Source organism: Nyctibius grandis, chromosome 5, assembly GCF_013368605.1.
Source record: "Nyctibius grandis isolate bNycGra1 chromosome 5, bNycGra1.pri, whole genome shotgun sequence".
Lineage (NCBI taxonomy): Eukaryota > Metazoa > Chordata > Aves > Nyctibiiformes > Nyctibiidae > Nyctibius > Nyctibius grandis.
Genome location: NC_090662.1, coordinates 2,757,221 through 2,774,446, shown reverse-complemented (window position 1 = coordinate 2,774,446; position 17,226 = coordinate 2,757,221). Strand labels below are relative to the sequence as shown.

Genomic DNA, 17,226 nt, shown 5'->3' with positions numbered 1-17,226 from the left:
ATCACAAAGATTTGCAAAGCCAAGGTGAGCAAAAATGGGTGATCGTAGTTAATTGGACCATTCTAGCAGTGCTAATATTCGTTAATAAGGCACTGGTAGTCATCAGGCGCTCAGACTGACTTAGCACAGACTCATTTCGACTGTTTCCAGATGAGTTTTGCAGCCTGTTGAAGTTCTGCTTCCAGCTGATCTTCCACTGATGGTTGGTCGAGAGTAGGGTTTCTAAATCCCTGTGCTGTTGCTACTGCAGCACTTCAAGATTTTTCAGATCTAGAAAATAACTGCATACCTGTCATTTTGCCTTCCAATTCGTTAACACCTGTAAGTACTTTCCCCCCAGCTTTTTAAAAAAGAAAAATATACACAAGTGCTGCTATGTTTTGTGTCGCAGTAAATTCAGAAGAATATTGGCCTGTCCATTGGTGAAATCTTGTTCCATCCACCTTTGAATATTTGCCTTTTGGTTCACCTTGCTCACCTTTACGTAATGTTTATGTGGGTCGCAGGGTATAAATGGTTTTAGATGCAGAACTTCCAAGGACATTTTTCTCTACCTGCTTTGCTGCTTAAATACCTGCTTCCATTTTATTCTTAGGTCAATTGCTGTGACAAGTACAAAGATGTTGCTTAGTACCACTTCACCTCCTTTGTCAAAAAGGACTCGTGGAGTCCAGTGTTGGAGTCAAATTGGTATTAAAAGACATATTGTTTTCATAGCTTGAAGCTTATCAAAAGATGTGTTTAGAAGTATACACACTTATAGCAGTGCATACATGAGGGACCTTGCTGGGAAGCTGTTTTTTTTTCCATTGAGAGTGTTCAGTGCAAAGAAACAACTGTGTTGTGTGTGCCACAGATTGTAAAACAGATTCATTTCTGTCCCAGCACTGTCAGATCAACTGGGACCATAAATACACGTATCACTAATTGCCGTTTTGACTGTGTTCACCCCACATCCATTCTGGCCAGCTCTTAGGAAAGGCTGTTGCAAGAACCACTAGAGCCTGGGATGGGTGATTTATATCACCTGAAAGCAGCTTGGAAACCCTGTTTTCACATATTATAAATATTTCACATTAGCCTCTGCCCCTGCAGGTCTGTGATATATTAGCTGTTAAAAGCATGCTAGAGCTGACGCGTAGGGGAAGGAATGTAAGAAAGTAACGGGGGTGATAGAGCGATCGTATTTCATAGTTGGGGTGTCAACTGATTTTCAAACAGCAAAGTTCAGGGCCTTATTGAGAGGTTTTCAAAACTAATAGTGAAAAAAAAAATTGAGAGGAGTAGGTGACACCCATGTTGATGTGGTGGTTTTGTGTTCAGGCTCGCATGGTATTCCCTGTTTTTGGAAAGACCCAGAGAATTCAGGACTTGACTGAAAGTATAATGATTTGTGAAAACATCAAAATTCATAGAGAATTATCTTCTTTCTAAATAGAATTTTATGTCTACATGGCCAAAGATCTGAGAAAGAACCAAACGCGAAGCTTTTGTCAGAGTGGGAAAGTTGGTTGCTCAGGTAAAACACTGGACTCAGACTTGAGGATTGATTCTGTTTCCAGCTGATGCTGGCTTCATGTTGGACTTCAGGATAGGAGCTGTTGGAGCGAGTCCAGAGGAGGCCACGAAGGTAATCAAAGGGCTGGAGCATCTCTGCTCTGGAGACAGGCTGAGAGAGTTGGGGCTGTTCAACCTGGAGAAGAGAAGGCTCCAGGGAGACCTTCTAGCACCTTCCAGTACCTGCAGGGGCTACAGGAAAGCTGTAGATGGGCTTTTTACAAGGGCAAGTAGTGACAGGATGAGGGGGAACGGCTTTAAACTGAAAGAGGGGAGATTGAGATGAGATCTTAGGAAGAAATTCTTTCCTGTGAGGGTGGTGAGACCCTGTCCCAGGTTGCCCAGAGAAGCTGTGGCTGCCCCCTCCCTGGCAGTGTTCAAGGCCAGGTTGGATGGGGCTTGGAGCAACCTGGTCTGGTGGAAGGTGTCCCTGCCCATGGCAGGGGGGTTGGAACTAGATGATCTTTAAGGTCCCTTCCAAACCAAACCATCTTGTGATTCTATGATTCTGTAAGTACGGGTAGTCCCCATACCCATTGTACCTCTCACCAACATTCAGTGTGGGCAAAGCAGTTGAGTACTAGAACTTGGAGCTTCACCGATAACCAGGCAGGCAGATGCTATGTTCATTTAACAAGTTCCCATGAGCTTACGATCTAATTCCGAATTTATAAAGGATATTTTAGCAAGGGAAAGCTACAGTTGTATTACATTACGGTGCAAAACCTGAAAATAGCAATCCTGTACTGAAGCATTTGTGTTAATACTGTAGTGAAAATAGATACTTAAAGACTTGCTGACAATACCAGCCCTTCATAGAAGGAGAAGTTATCAGGCTATTGGAGGAATCTTTTATTCTGTGTTCTCCGTTATAAATATAGTATAAAATCTAGTGCACTACAAATGAATCCCGTCACGAACCTCTAGGAAACGTTTCCCATCTTCAGGCGGTGTTTCATGATATTTGTGGTAACACAGAATAGCTCAGACAAAATGTCAGAGGAGAGAGAAGGCTTCTGGCTCTGGTTGGGGAGAACCAAAGCAGATTAGGCTCTTCGCTGCTGTCAGTCCTGACTGATGAGTGGAGTTTAAATTTCTGGTTTGCATTGTGCACTCAATATATGAGTATATTCATGCAAAAAATTAACCTATTAATTTGATAAACAGTATTCAGGAGACTAAAGCTGCTCCATTTGTTCTGTATGTGCGTATATGTTTGTATCTTTGCTTTATGTACTTCTGTGATCTGGGGCTGTGGTTATACTGGGACTGCTGAAGATCTCGAATGCAGCGAGCTCAAGTCTAATTATTTTGTTCACTAGAGGCAATAATTGGCTTGTTCAGAAGTAATGAGATAATTCAGATGTAAATTCATTTTTGAGAAGGGAATTTTAATAATGGATAATCTAGGAAATTATATCATGAATGAAAGAATATTTTGTTTATAAGAGAAACAAGGAATGTAGCTACAGAAGGTTAGGGCTGTTTCAAGTAATTTGCAGCTGGAAAGGAAATCTGGGAGATTGCTTCTGAGTGCCGTGTAAATGCTATTCGTTCTGAGATGTTAGCACTGGGTTTTTAACAAGACTGTTATCTGGTGAATAAATAGCTGCAGCGTTCACAGAACTTCTCTGTGGACAGAGTTGGTGTTTGTGGAGATGAACTTTATGATGAGAGTACATGAGTGGCTGTACTAAATTTAAACCTTATGGAAATGTTTTAGTGAAGAGAATCCAGACCTGGGCAGTTGTGTGCTTTGATAGATTTCCTTAAGTTTTTCTTCAGTGTTCCTGTGAACGTCCTTTGGGCAGTTTTGCTGAGCCAGTATGTGTTTCCCTTTAGAAACAGGGTTTACTATTAGAAGTCTGATTTTGAAGGGGTGGGGTTGGCTTATAGAATCATAGAATGGTTTGGGTTGGAAGGGACCTTAAAGACCATCTAGTTCCGACCCCCTGCCATGGGCAGGGACACCTTCCACTAGACCAGGTTGCTCCAAGCCCCATCCAACCTGGCCTTAAACACTGCCAGGGAGGGAGCAGCCACAGCTTCTCAGGGCAACCTGCGCCAGTGTCTCACCACCCTCACAGCAAAGAATTTCTTCCTAATATCTAATCTAAATCTTCCCTCTTTCAGTTTAAAACCGTTCCCCCTCATCCTGTCACTCCTTGCCCTGTAAAAAGCCCCTCTCCCGCTTTCCTGTAGCCCCTTCAGGCACTTGGAAGGTGCTAGAAGGTCTCCCCGGAGCCTTCTCTTCTCCAGGCTGAAGAGCCCCAACTCTCTCAGCCTGTCTCCATAGCAGAGGTGCTCCAGCCCTCTGAGCATCTTCGTGGCCCTCCTCTGGACTTGTTCCAAGTTATTCATCTTCATAATTTTATTTTTCTATTTCTCAGGCAGAACTGCTCTGTCCTGTTTCCCCATCTAGTGGTGGCTTGCTTTGGAGCTTCTGATAGGTCTTCATGCCTTGTACTTTCAGTCTTTGGGTCCTAAAGCTAAGTGCTGATGCCCAGTGAAGTCCCTAGAAGCTATAAATGTGAGTACGAAGCAGTGTGTGTAGGTACCCACCTTCTGTCTTCTGTGTTAACTTTTTAACTTTGGACTCTTCTGTATGTTACTTTAGGGATTTGCACAGAGACGTATTACGAGGTGAGAGACCTTCAAATGGGTAGAAGGCAATGCATCACTTAATGAACGTGTTACATGCCATCTAGGTGGCATGCCAGCTCTGTGGAGTGTGGGCAGGAGAATGGGTAGAGAGCAGGGGGGGAAGCGACCTCTGGCAGGTAGGACCAAGCTGGGGGGAATTTCTTTGCACTTCTGGAAAGCAGATTTAAAGAGAATATGTGGAATGGTTTAGTTTTTGTTGGAACATGAGGACAAATCAAGAATAGATGAATTGAGCAGTGGGAGGAAGGTTTGAGATGATGAGCCTCTTAGAAGGACCTTGGATTTAATCAGAGAATACCCTTTGTTGGCTTTCTTTAGCAGCCTTCTGCTGCTTTCCCTCCGCGGTGTCCTTTGCCTCACCCTCTTTCTTTTTGCTTCAGAAGTATCTGAGCTGCGAGTTCTATGTCAAGCCCTTCTGGTTTGTCCTGTGCTGAAGAGCTGTGGCTAATTTTAATCAAGCCTGAACTGTCATTCTGGTTCATCAATGTCACATTAGCGTCATTCCTGTTCATCAATGTCACATTAACAGTAAATCTGAACTCCCTGATTATTAAAGTGGATGGAAATCATGGCTCTGTGTGTGGCCAAATAGCCACTCATCAATGGGGTTTTTGATGGGGCGTGATAGTTTAATGCAGGCCTTAATCAAGGGCTCATAACTATTTTCTCTGCTGGTTTTTATCCTCGTGCTATTGAATTGCATTAACACATGCACATATTCCCTATTTTTGTTTAACACACTCTGTCAGGACTGGAGCTGAAACCTGGTTTTAGACTGAAGCATTGCTCGTATTAACGACTTAGGCCCTCAGTGTTAGTGAGACAAAGTGTTTAAGAATTGGTATTTAAGACTGGGAAGACTGGGAAGGTGGGAAATCGTTAAGGAAGGAGGGAGCATGAACTGTGTTTAGTGCAGAGAACCAAGTGGTCAGAGCACTGCTGGTTTTATCCCTGGGATAAATCTTCACTGCATCACTAACCTGTTTTTTTTTGACTATTGCCGCTATTGCTTCCCTTTTCCCTGGGCTCTCACCTGCATCTCTACCTTGCTCACTTCCACCGGGTCTTGTACTAGTTTTGACCCGAACAAGCAGTCTGGTTACATGTACAAACTGTAGGTTGTACCTGAACTTGTTTCAGGATGATTAACACTTTGCTGTGAAGGTCCAAGGTAAAGCTTTTGCATTTCTAGTCCAGCCTTCCCATCGTTACTTCTGAGAGCTCAAAGAACAGAGGACAAACCTCCACAATTCAGCAGAAAGGATGTTTTGACAGGAGCAACGATGGGGTGTGATTTCAGAAGCGCAAGTGATGCTCAGGTGGGTGCAGAACTGGTGGGAGGACCCTGGCTCTGGAACCCAACGTGATGCCTCCAACCATGCATGTGCTCACAGAAACACAGCCTGTGCCTTGCGTTTCTTTGTCAAAAGTTGTGTGTGGTTCTTTGCACATACAGATCAAATGCTCCCCCTTACCGGTGGTAGCCAGTGAATATCCTCAGAGAGAATATTGTATAGAAGTAAAAACTGAAATATTTTGGTTTTTTAGGTCACAAGCATAAGTGCAAAGTATTATCACAAAATCTTATGACTGCTGTTATTACAGAATCACAGAATCAATCAGGTTGGAAGAGCCCTCTGGGATCACCGAGTCCAACCATTGCCCTGACACCACCATGTCAACTAGACCATGGCACTAAGTGCCATGTCCAGGCTTTTCTTAAACACCTCCAGAGATGGTGACTCCACCACCTCCCTGGGCAGCCCCTTCCAATGGCTAATGACCCTTGCTGAGAAGAAATGCTTCCTAATGTCCAACCTGAACCTCCCCTGGTGAATCTTGAGGCTGTATCCTCTTGTCCTATCACTAGTTGCCTGGGAGAAGAGGCCGACTCCCACTTCACTACAAGCTCCCTTCAGGTAGTTGTAGACTGCACGAAGGTCACCTCTGAGCCTCCTCTTCTCCAGGCTAAACACCCCCAGCTCCCTCAGCCATTCCTCGTAGGTCAGACCCTCCAGACCCTTCACCAAATTCATCAAATCATTCAGTGCCCTGTTGAAATCAGAGGAGGCACTTGCCTACCCATGGGCCCATCACGTGTCCTTTAAAGAATAATATGCTTTTCCCCAGCTGACACAAAAGGTTCCAGTCCAGTGTAAGGAGCATTTTGGTAATATATTAGGAACTAGCTGAAATTACAAGTTAACCAGAGTGGTGCCCAGTAGCATAACAGAAGTCAGAAGTGACAGAATGAAGCTAGCCAGGCACCAAGTTAAATGCCTACATAAACCCCTAGATTTCTCCACACCAAGAAAAATATATTTATGCTAGAATTATATACAAAGATACATGTAGGTGCATGCATTTAAGACTCAGTGATGGAATAAGCACTGGGTAAAGGGGTTTGGCATGCATTTTCTTTTCTAAAAACCAGGCTCTTCCTAGCTGAAGTGAGTTGAGCAATGCCTTGCTGAGTTGCAGAAGCATGTTTTCCCCAAGTCATTCCTTGGCTTCTGCGTGCGGTGCTTCCACAAGAGTTTTTGCCCAACTTTTAGTGTTATACTTGAGTCAATACTGCCGTAGACTTCACTGGCATTAGACTTGATTAATGACAGACCATGCAAGCCTTGTTAAAGTGAAGAAAAAAGACTGTCATCTGGTATTTGTCAGTGGCAGATCTGCTGTGTCGAGGAGAGTTACAGTTAACCTTTAACCAGTTGTGATGGCAGCTAAAAGGTGCTTCCATCCTCTTTAGCTGTCATCAGACCTGGTTAAAGGTTAACATCTTGCTTCTGGCACCAGGCTCCTGCAAGGGCACTGTTGTCTTCCCAAGAGCCCGCCTGACCCGTGGTCTCATTTCCTACTATACCCTCAAAGGACAATGTGAAAATTAAAAAAAAAAGAAGAAAATGCAGGCTCCTTCTTAACAAAAACAACAAAGTACAAGAGCACACATGTTGGAAACAACTGATTCCTGTGTGCAGGCTTCATTAGTGAGTCCTGGATTTAATTGGAGTCCTTAAACCAGAAAACCCTGGTGGCTTCTTTACCCTGGTGTCTTGCTTCCAGTGCTGACGTAGTCGCTCGTCAAAGAAACCACTCTTCAGGAATAAGCTCAGTCCCTTGTTTCCTCCTGTGCTTTTCTCTTTTGTGGTGTGTTTGTAGGATATATTAAAAATCAGATTCAAATAGTGCACTACCTGGGATGGGATTTGTCAGTGTTCAGCATCTCCTGCCTCTGAACTCTTCCATCTGAAGATGCAGGTGAATTGAAGCTCTGACTTAACAGCATTGGGCAGCTGGAAGAAAATGAGAAAAGGGATGATGGAGGGAGACCTTGTGTTTGAAAACTTGTGATGCTTAACATAGAGATGGGCTAAATGGAATATAAAGTGTACGAGGGTGGCAGAGCCTGCTATATCTTCTGAAGTCTCTGGTAGCATGGAAAGCCTTTGATCTCAAGATCCCCAGTGAAGGTGAATCACAGAAACTACTTGCAAAACCGAAAGGACTTTGTAATTCAGGAGTATCTTACAAATGGCCATAGCAGCATCTGCAGGTGACAACTTCGTACTGGAGCTCAACAGCTATAAAGGCAGGTTATAGCTACAAAGTTCATGACTGGTTCTAAAATCAATTTAGGTTTGGGTTTCTCAGCTGTCGACAGGCAGTTTTAAGGCTGTGGTGGAGTCTGGGAGGCATAAAACTGAGCATAACTCTGAGCACAGAGGGCTCACCTAAGGACAGACGTATAGCGTTTTCTTTTGTCAGCATGTGTTTTATATCTATCATGTTGTGAGGATTTACAGAGTTGTAGTTGTATGGAAATGACTGCTCCTAAAGGAAGATTGTTCTTTGGGGATATATAATGTGTTGGTACCTGTTTGTGTGAGCCTTAACTGAACCCAGAATCTGTATATAAGTTTTCTGACTTCCAGCTTATAAAGGAGTGGCATTCTGATATACTACTTTTTTATAAGGTATGTCATGATTATAGAGAAAAAACCCGAACAAAACCAACGTTACCTTTTCCTTATGATATCCACCTATGGTGGAAAAAATACCAGGTTTTGGGCTGTATTATTTATCAATGAATTGTTGCTGAGATTTTCCTAGAACCACCACCCAGGGGAAATGAAAAGCAATGACACAATTTATAAACAAGAGTAATTTCAGCTGTTTATACACAATTACATCTCTGCTCCCTAAGGAAACTGTTGAAGGAACATTGTAAGTTTAAGAACAGCTTTATTTTTATAAACACTTTTTTTAATTGCTGAGTTGAAGTTGCGTTTATTACCGAAAATTCCCAAGGCTTTTTGCAGACAGTACAATCTCCTTAACACAGGCACAATTTAGTTATGTATTTTCATAACCTCCTGGTAATGCTCTGTTTTTCTCATCTCTCTTTAAACTCATTTTGTCTCCAGGTTCCCATAGATTATGCTAACTATCCCTGTTTTCCCTAGACCATTTCTAGCTTTATAAGTTAAAACTGAAAGTTAACAAAACACTTTCCTCTTAAATACTGTACTTAGATAAGGTCTTTTGAAGTATTACAGAAATATTCCTAATTAGTCAGCGTAAGCCTTGTGTAAAGTGTCTTAATGTTAAGTCAGTTTTACAGAATAATAGAAGAAGGAGCAGAGAGGGTTTTTCCTTCATTTCTGTGCAATACCAAAGGCTGTATTGTATAGCCTGACTTTGAGCTTTTTTGGATGATGTGGATCAGGACATATCAAAGTGTCTTGTCCAGAGTTCATGGTGGATCGTGCAAAACCCACCGCATCTCTGCATGGGTTAAACTGCTTCCATACTTGGTTGGGTACAAAATCCTTCATTTTAGGGTCGATGACTATGCAGTTATGGACAGTTCCTGCTTGCTTTTTCTGACTTTTATTCAATTTTTCTTTGTAAAGGTTCACGCCTTATGTATTGTCTTTTGTAGGCTTTTTGCATGAACAGTGGAAGAGGATTGAACTGAAGAGAGACTTTATTTTCTCCCTTCATTCCACCTTGCAGCATTCCCTTCTCTTACTCCAGCGTTTTACCATTCATCTAGGGTCCAAGTTTCTCAGACAAGGATTAACCTGTACCCCAGGTTAGTAGCAGAGGGAGGAGGAGGAGGATAGTTCAGTGCCACCTTGTAATTCAGCCTCCACTGCTGGAGGAAGATCCCTGGATGTATCTGATCTGACAGGCAGTGAATGGATGGGAAAGGATGGACTCCCCTGGCTTAGCACACAATTTCTTGCATTCCCTTTGAAACCTTTCCCAAAGGATTCAGTAGGATTGTGACCTATTTTTGGTATTGCTGCCTTGAAAGAATCAAATGATACTACCCCTCAGTAATCTAGGAGCTATTTTGTATGTAGCTACTAAAAGCAGCCATGTAGGAAAAGTCAGCAGCTATGATAAGCTTTTCTTCCTCATTTCTATTCTGTTGCCCCAAATATGGGAGTTGGGGAAAAGCTGAGTACAAACTCGTGTCTGTGGTCAGGTAAGAATATAGGATGTTACCAGCTATTCAGTTCCTTTCAGGACCAGTGACAATTTCTTAAATCTCGAGTGACCTGAAAAAACAGTGTCTCTTTGTTTTCTCTTCTTCCACCCCAGTCTCTGTAATCCTTTCAACATGAGCATAAATGGATTTCTTACAAAATGCTTTTTGGCACGATGACCTGTCTTAGAGATTTCCACCAAACACTCGTTGCCCCTTTGTGTGAAAGCCGTTTCCCTAAATTCTCTGATTCCAACATCTTGATTTCTGAGTGCCTGTTTCATTTTTCTTTTTTTCTTTGCCATTAACAGGAATTTCTGAATACATCTCCTTGCGACAAATTAAATGAGGTTACAGCTCAGTGTCCCGTCTGTACAAGAGCTTCAGCTCTGCTTTGTGTCTTGAATCTTTGAACTTTGGCTTTGTCCTTTTGGTTGTTGTTCTCTGAATGCTTTGGCATGAGGACGAAATTAAAAAGCACTTTAGCTGTTGCTGAATGGTAGGTGATGTTGAATCCCGTTCTTGAAATGGAAATTAAAGCCCCGTCTTTTTTACATTCCTTTCCTTAAACAACAGGATATTGATCCGCTGGGTTGAAGTCTTTAAAAAAAAAATGCTCTGTTATCTTCCCAGTTTATTTATCTGGAGGAGTATGTTTTAGTTATCTTTGCGTTCAGTGGTACGAAAGAACGTGGAGATCAGATTTAGGTTATTAGGGGGATAAATCTTGTGCTTCATTCTGTGCTTTCTTATTCTGCATGTATCAGTGATAAAAGCGAGGGGCTCTGAAGCCAAGCTTTGTCGGAAAGTTTTTTAGCTGTGAAGAAGGCTCCTGTTAAATGCCTATTTGAGATTAAAGTGAGATGCATGAAAACCATTGATGTGTTAAGCCCAAGCAAGCGAATTTAGTTCCCATTTTGAGTTTCAATGTGTATCCAGTTAGGCACAAATCTTTGTGCAGGATCTTTGTACAAGCACTATGCCAGCTCTTCCACGTAGTCATATTCTTCTGTTAGCTGATACGTAAGGGCGAGGTGGGAGCTTGCAAAGTTGGACCCGTCTCGTGAGTTGTGGTGACTTTATAGTGACTGTTCATAGCAGCAGGCCCCCGAGGTCTGGGAGCTGGTATCTGTGTAGTATTGTTGCAAAGGGACTGTGTAAGTGCTTACTAACAGCTTATTAAAATCCTCCATGGCTTGGCTCTGTCACTCTGCCCAGCTCCTGAGCTTTCACATTAGAGAAGGAGGAAGAATTGGCTCCTTTACACTTGATGTCTCGTGCAGTATTTTGAATGCCTTCTGTAGCACGGGATTAAAATTGAAATACTCGAGGTCAGTCAGAGAAAGAAGTAACGCAGCGTCCCTCAGTTGTTCTGCAATCTTATCGCAGTATTCTGTCACATGCTGAGACGGTGCCAAAGCATATGGATCTCCATATGGCCACTCGTTCTGGTTTCCTACCACCTGTATTCAAACTGATTTTCAGTCACTGAATTTGCCCAAGAGATAAAGCAAAATAAGTACAGCAGCGAAATAAGATTGCAGTGGTAAAGCCTGAAGTTTTGTGTGACTTACTGTTGTTACAGTAATTACTGGAAAAAGAAAAAAAATAAACAAATGGATTTAATGAGCATGTCAGTAATGCAGGAACAAGTGTTTCCAGCACCTCATTAGCAGGGGTGAGATGAGCTTCATACACTTCCTTGTCTCCAAAAAGACAAAGTAATTAATTTTTAATTTTGATTCAGCTTCTGTGAGAAAATGGAATTAAAGCAGGTTGATTGTATTTAAAAGTAATACCGCTAACTGGTTTACATGTGTCTTCATGATTCAGAAATAATGATGTGACGAATAGCATTTACAGTTTTGAATTATAAAAAAGCAAAAAAAATACATCCTATGAATGAGTCGCCATAGCTTTGTTCTGTTGAGTTTCTTTAAAATACGATTATAATATATAAAATGATGTATGTGTATATACGTATATTTGACATCTTTTTTTCCCTCATCTTGTTTTCAAGCAGTTGTGTTACTGCTTTGGATGATGTAAAGACGTACAGTTGCATCACAGTTAATTATTGGAATACTTATCCCATAGCAAGCTGCTAGAGTAAGTTTGAATTACGTTTTACTGGGTAATAATTCTTATTGGCAGAGTGTTGAGTAAAGAGGAAGTAACGTTAAAACACCCCCGTGCCGGTACGTGCTTCCCCAGATGTCAATAAGCAAATACACAAGGCTAGTGCTGGTTCATCACATCTTTTGAACAGTTTTGGCCACCCCACCATCTGTAGTTAAATAAAATGTTCTTCTGCAATGCCTGTAGGGTGAAGTCCTTCTAGGTTTGGGGTCTTCCTCACTCCTGTGGGGTCAGATTTAACTTACACATAGCCTGTGCAGTGGTGTAAAAAGCAGATGCACAGCATGTAGTTTTGGCTAGTGTGACCCCTACTCTTAAAGGCCTGAGTCGAAAGATACAATTTTGGGCTACTTTTCTTCAGTCAACTATGTTTCTAGTGCTCATAGCTCTGCTTTAGGTAGGAAGACTTGTAGATGTCTTGTCTCTGTTTTTTTTGTTCCCTCTGTTACCAACATACTGCTCTGTCTCCCGCTGCTTTCCATATGTTACTTTTCTCATGCGTAGAGGTTGTTGCTGTGATAATATGGGGCTGGCATAACCATTTCATGTTGCTTTTAGGACTGGTGATTAGAATCATAGGATCATTTTGGTTGGAAAGGACCTTTAAGACCATCAAATCCAACCGTTAACCCAGCACTACCAAGCCCACCACTAACCCATGTCCCTCAGCGCCACATCTACACGGCTTTTAAATCCCTCCAGGGATGGTGACTCCACCACTGCCCTGGGCAGCCTGTTCCAGTGCTTGACAACCCTTTTGGTGAAGAAAATTAAGCTACCATCCAGCTTTAAGAAAATGCTTCAAAGTTCATCACTGGTATTTTAACTACACATCTACTCATTTGATGTTAGATCCCACCCAAAATGCTTGCGGTTTTACCCATACCTTACGGATAAGCAACGTGTTGCCTTGATGGAAAAGATTTTAAGTGGCTTTAGGTACTCCTGCCATATTTACCTTTCACACTCAAATAGCCAGCAAGAATTTTACTAGCTTCTTTTAAAATAATTGTGCAGTTGGGTGATCTCGGTTGTTTTGAGTGATGCTCTAAGGCTCTGTATAGTAGGGAACAACAGGACTTTTTCAAGTTGTCACAGAGACAGCTGTGATAACTATAAAGCTTTGGCTGATGTTTTGCTAGGGAATTTTGAATGGGAACTTCCCTGATCCATGCAGATGAGGTCTCCCGGAGGTAAGAACAAGTTACCCCATTCAGCAGGGTAGATGGAAACCGCTGCATTGACCCGCTGTAATTCACGTGTCTCCCCCGTGTCTTTTAATCTGTGCAGGGATCGATGTCTTCCACGCAGATAAGAGTTTGATGTGACTGACTTAAATGGATCTTGGTAGAGCTTCCTGCAACTGTGGCATGATGCCATCTTTGCTTCTCACTTATAATGTGAGTATTTGGGCTCTGAAATAAAGAGCCCATGGGTGCAAGACCCTACATTTACACCCCAATACTAGATCTAGCAACGTGTTTACATGCTCCAGAGAAAGAGACTGACCTTCTGAGTAGCATATAAGCTCTTTGCTTCATCTTTTCTGTAGGGGAGTTCCTCCATCATCTTCATCACAACTGTTTATCCTGGCAACTAAAAATCTCTTCTAGTGATCACCCACAGTCTTCTGTGGTGCTTCTTTTCTGTTGTCTTTTTTTAAATTTTTATTTCATAACTTTCCTCAATGGTGGGTATTTATTTTGTGAGTCAACTTAAATGCAGAAGCTGTGAGAAACTGTATTTTTGTTCAGTGAAGCATAATATGTAGACTACAGCGAAGCTAAGCATGTTCTACCAGTAGCTGTGATGGGTAAACATGGTTGAGATGCATTTCTGTCATCTGTCACTGAGATGAGTAGCATCAAACCTCAATTTTTTGGATTCCAGTTCTTCTTCAGACCTGTTTTGTTTCTTGTCCAAATGGGTTTCCCTTTGTGAAATCAGGTTTAGAAATGGGATGGACAGATTACCTTGACTAGAACGAGAGCCCACCCAAGATTTATCCTTGGGCCCAAAGGAAGCTTCATCTGGAAGGTCTTTGAAACAAGCAGAGGTAAAACATAGGGAGTTTCTGCCAAATAGATGTTATTTGCTAACACTAGCAGTTAGGTTCTCCGTGCTGGTGCTGTTACAACACAGTGTTGCAGGTGTTGCAATGGTACAAGCTAAGCATTGGGATGTGACCTGGTTCCTGTCTTAGGGATTTTTTTATATATATATATCCCGTATCTCATTTTTAACATTGTTTTTCGTTTGGTTTTTTTTAGAATCACAGAATGGTTTGGGTTGGAAGGGATCTTAAAGACCACCTAGTTCCAACTCCCCTGCCACAAGCAGGGACGCCTTCCACCAGACCAGGTTGCTCCAAGCCCCATCCAGCCTGGCCTTGAACACTGCCAGGGAGGGGGCAGCCACAGCTTCTCTGGGCAACCTGGGACAGTGTCTCACCACCCTCACAGCAAAGAATTTCTTCCTAAGATCTAATCTAAATCTCCTATATTTCAGTTTAAAACCGTTCCCCCTCGTCCTGTCACTCCATGCCCTTGTAAAAAGCCCCTCTCCAGCTTTCCTGTAGCCCCTTCAGGTACTGGAAGGTGCTAGAAAGTCTCCCCGGAGCCTTCTCTTCTCCTGGCTGAACAGCCCCAACTCTCTCAGCCTGTCTCCAGAGCAGAGGTGCTCCAGCCCTCTGAGCATCTTCGTGGCCTCCTCTGGACTCGCTCCAACAGCTCCATGTCCTTCTTCTGTTGGGGCCCCAGAGCTGGACGCAGCACTGCAGGGCGGTCTCACGAGAGCGGAGCAGAGGGGCAGAATCCCCTCCCTTGCCCTGCTGGCCACGCTGCTGGGGATGCAGCCCAGGACACGGGTGGCTTTCTGGGCTGCCAGCACACATTGCCGGCTCATGGTGAGCTTCTCGTCACCCATCACCCCCAAGTCCTTCTCCTCAGGGCTGCTCTCAATCCATTCTCCACCCAGCCTGTATTTGTGCTTGGGATTGCCCCGACCCACATGCAGGACCAGCTCTCAAGCCTGTCCAGGTCCCTCTGGATGCCATCCCTTCCCTTCAGCGTGTCACCACACCGCACAGCTTGCTGTCATCAGTAAACTTGCTGAGGGTGCACTCAATCCCACTGTCCCTGGCTCCAACAAAGATGTTAAACAGGACCAGTCCCAATACTGACCCCTGAGGAACGCAACTCGTCACTGGTCTCCACTTGGACATCGAATTTAAGTAAGATCATGTGTGATTTTTGCAATAATCTGTAGTTTTGGGACTGTATTCTGTTTCTTAGGTTTTGTTCTGGTGTCTGGATTGCAATCAGAGAGAGGTGTGCAATATTTTATAACCCAAGTGAAGAAGTGCCGGAGATCTGGTTTCTGCTTTCCAGGACTGCTTGCGTCTGGCATTTAAATCATGCCACAGATGCTAACTGCATGCGGCGGATACTCATCTGTATGAGACAGTTTCTAATATAGATTGGATGGTGTTCAGGCTCTAAACGGTGAAGGCAGTTTAAGGAGTTGACTGTAACAGGTAACGACTTCAGGACAAATCAGAAGAGATTCGCTTTTGCTAGGTGTACGTAATTATTTTGCAACGGCCTTTCTTCCCAAGTAACTGCATTTTACCCTTTCTTCTCAGCAAGGGTCATTAGCCATTGGAATGGGCTGCCCAGGGAGGTGGGGGAGTCACCATCTCTGGAGGTGTTTAAGAAAAGCCTGGACATGGCACTTAGTGCCATGGTCTAGTTGACATGGTGGTGTCAGGGCAATGGTTGGACTCGATGATCCCTGAGGTCTCTTCCAACCTGATTGGTTCTGTGATATGTGGAATGGAAAAATTCAAGCATGTGCATTTACTTTGTTGCCTCTTACTTTATTTAAAAGCCCCAGCTTTTCTGTTCAGTCCCAGCTGGAAGAACAGTTTCAGCTACAGACTGAAAATACGGTATTTTGGGCTAATCAAAACGTTCTTTACAGCTGAGCGTGCTCAAGGTCTTGGGGATCTGTATTTAGTTCTCTGTCTGCTGGAAAAAAAAGAGAAGTTCCATGAAATTAACTTTTTTTTTTGTTCTCTTTCCAACCAGTATACCAAATAGGCGTTCAAGCCACCTTTTTAATATTCCCCTCGCCCAGCAGTTCGGTATCCTCACTGCGAGTAGAGGACAGGTTTTAATGCAGCAGTCCAGCTTTCACGTGCCGGGACATGTAGCTCCACTGCAGAGAAAGAGCAAATTGTTGAATTCCCCAGGCAGAATTTGCTGAATGTTTCAGCTGCTCGTGATGAAAACAAGCACCACGTCTCTGAGGAAGGTACTGGCTGGGGTGACTCTGTAAATGCTGTTCCGTGTATGTATGGCAGCACACAGTTAAGTCATTAAAATCCAGTCAGTTACCTGCACTCCTGAGCTTGCCACCAGATATGTGCTTAATGGATTGTTGTCACTTTAATGAAATCCAGTCTCGCTGAATCACTAAGCCTGCTTTCTCCAGGACGGCTCTTTACAGGGACCTGACAGATCACCTCTCCGGTGCTTCCAGACGTCCTGGCTCTCTAATTCTTCTCCATAACGAGTTTTGTGCCGCACGATAAAATATTCATGTTAAAATAGGTTCTAAACTAATTATCTGCAGCCAACAGTTGCCGGTGCAGTCATTTGCTGTTAGCTTGGCTCAAGTTAATGGCTTGTATTTCAGTACAAATAGTCCCTCCTGGCTGTTTTCTGTCACCGATTCTTATCCTAAATGGAGTTTCCATATGTGTCCGGACCTAATTCTTCTGATGTCCAAAGCTTTCTCCTTCTACTTCTGCACCCTGTCCCTACAGAGGACGATGTTCTGTATTATGCAGTGGCTGCAACTGCATTTTCCTTAGAAGCAGTCGTCTAGGAGGTCTTTTCTCTGCACGCCGTGTGCTTCTACTCTGAGCTTTCTTTTACCGTGTGCTTTTGAGCAACAGTAAAAAAATAGATGTTCTGCATACAGGGAGCATCCTGTTCCCTATTGAAGTTACACAGAGGAAAAAGGGAAAAAGTGAGTGATACATCATGGGAGGACACACAGGTAAAATATCTCAGCTTTTATCTGGAGGTATCACGTTATACTGGCATCATTAGAAAATCCTGACTATGTTGATTTTGAGCTTAATAGTGCCCTTAAAGAGGAATATGATAGATGGAGGCTGGATGAAACGGCGTTGGGTTTCAAAAGGGCTTTTTTAATTTTCAGTATTAGCTGTATGTGGTAATCAAAACCTTCAAGGTTTTTTCTCCCTCCTTTTCTCGGAGACAAGCCTGTATTAAAAATATTGACAGATTTTAATCTCTTAATATTGCCGTATGTCCATATACTGTAAAAATGTCACT

At 43.0% G+C, this 17,226-nt stretch overlaps 1 protein-coding gene across 1 annotated transcript in view; it reads left to right on the top strand.

The window, feature by feature from the left end:
• The window catches only part of EXOC4 (exocyst complex component 4), a 481,536-nt gene that overhangs the window by 174,499 nt on the left and 289,811 nt on the right, over window positions 1-17,226 (top strand). The window lies entirely within an intron of this gene.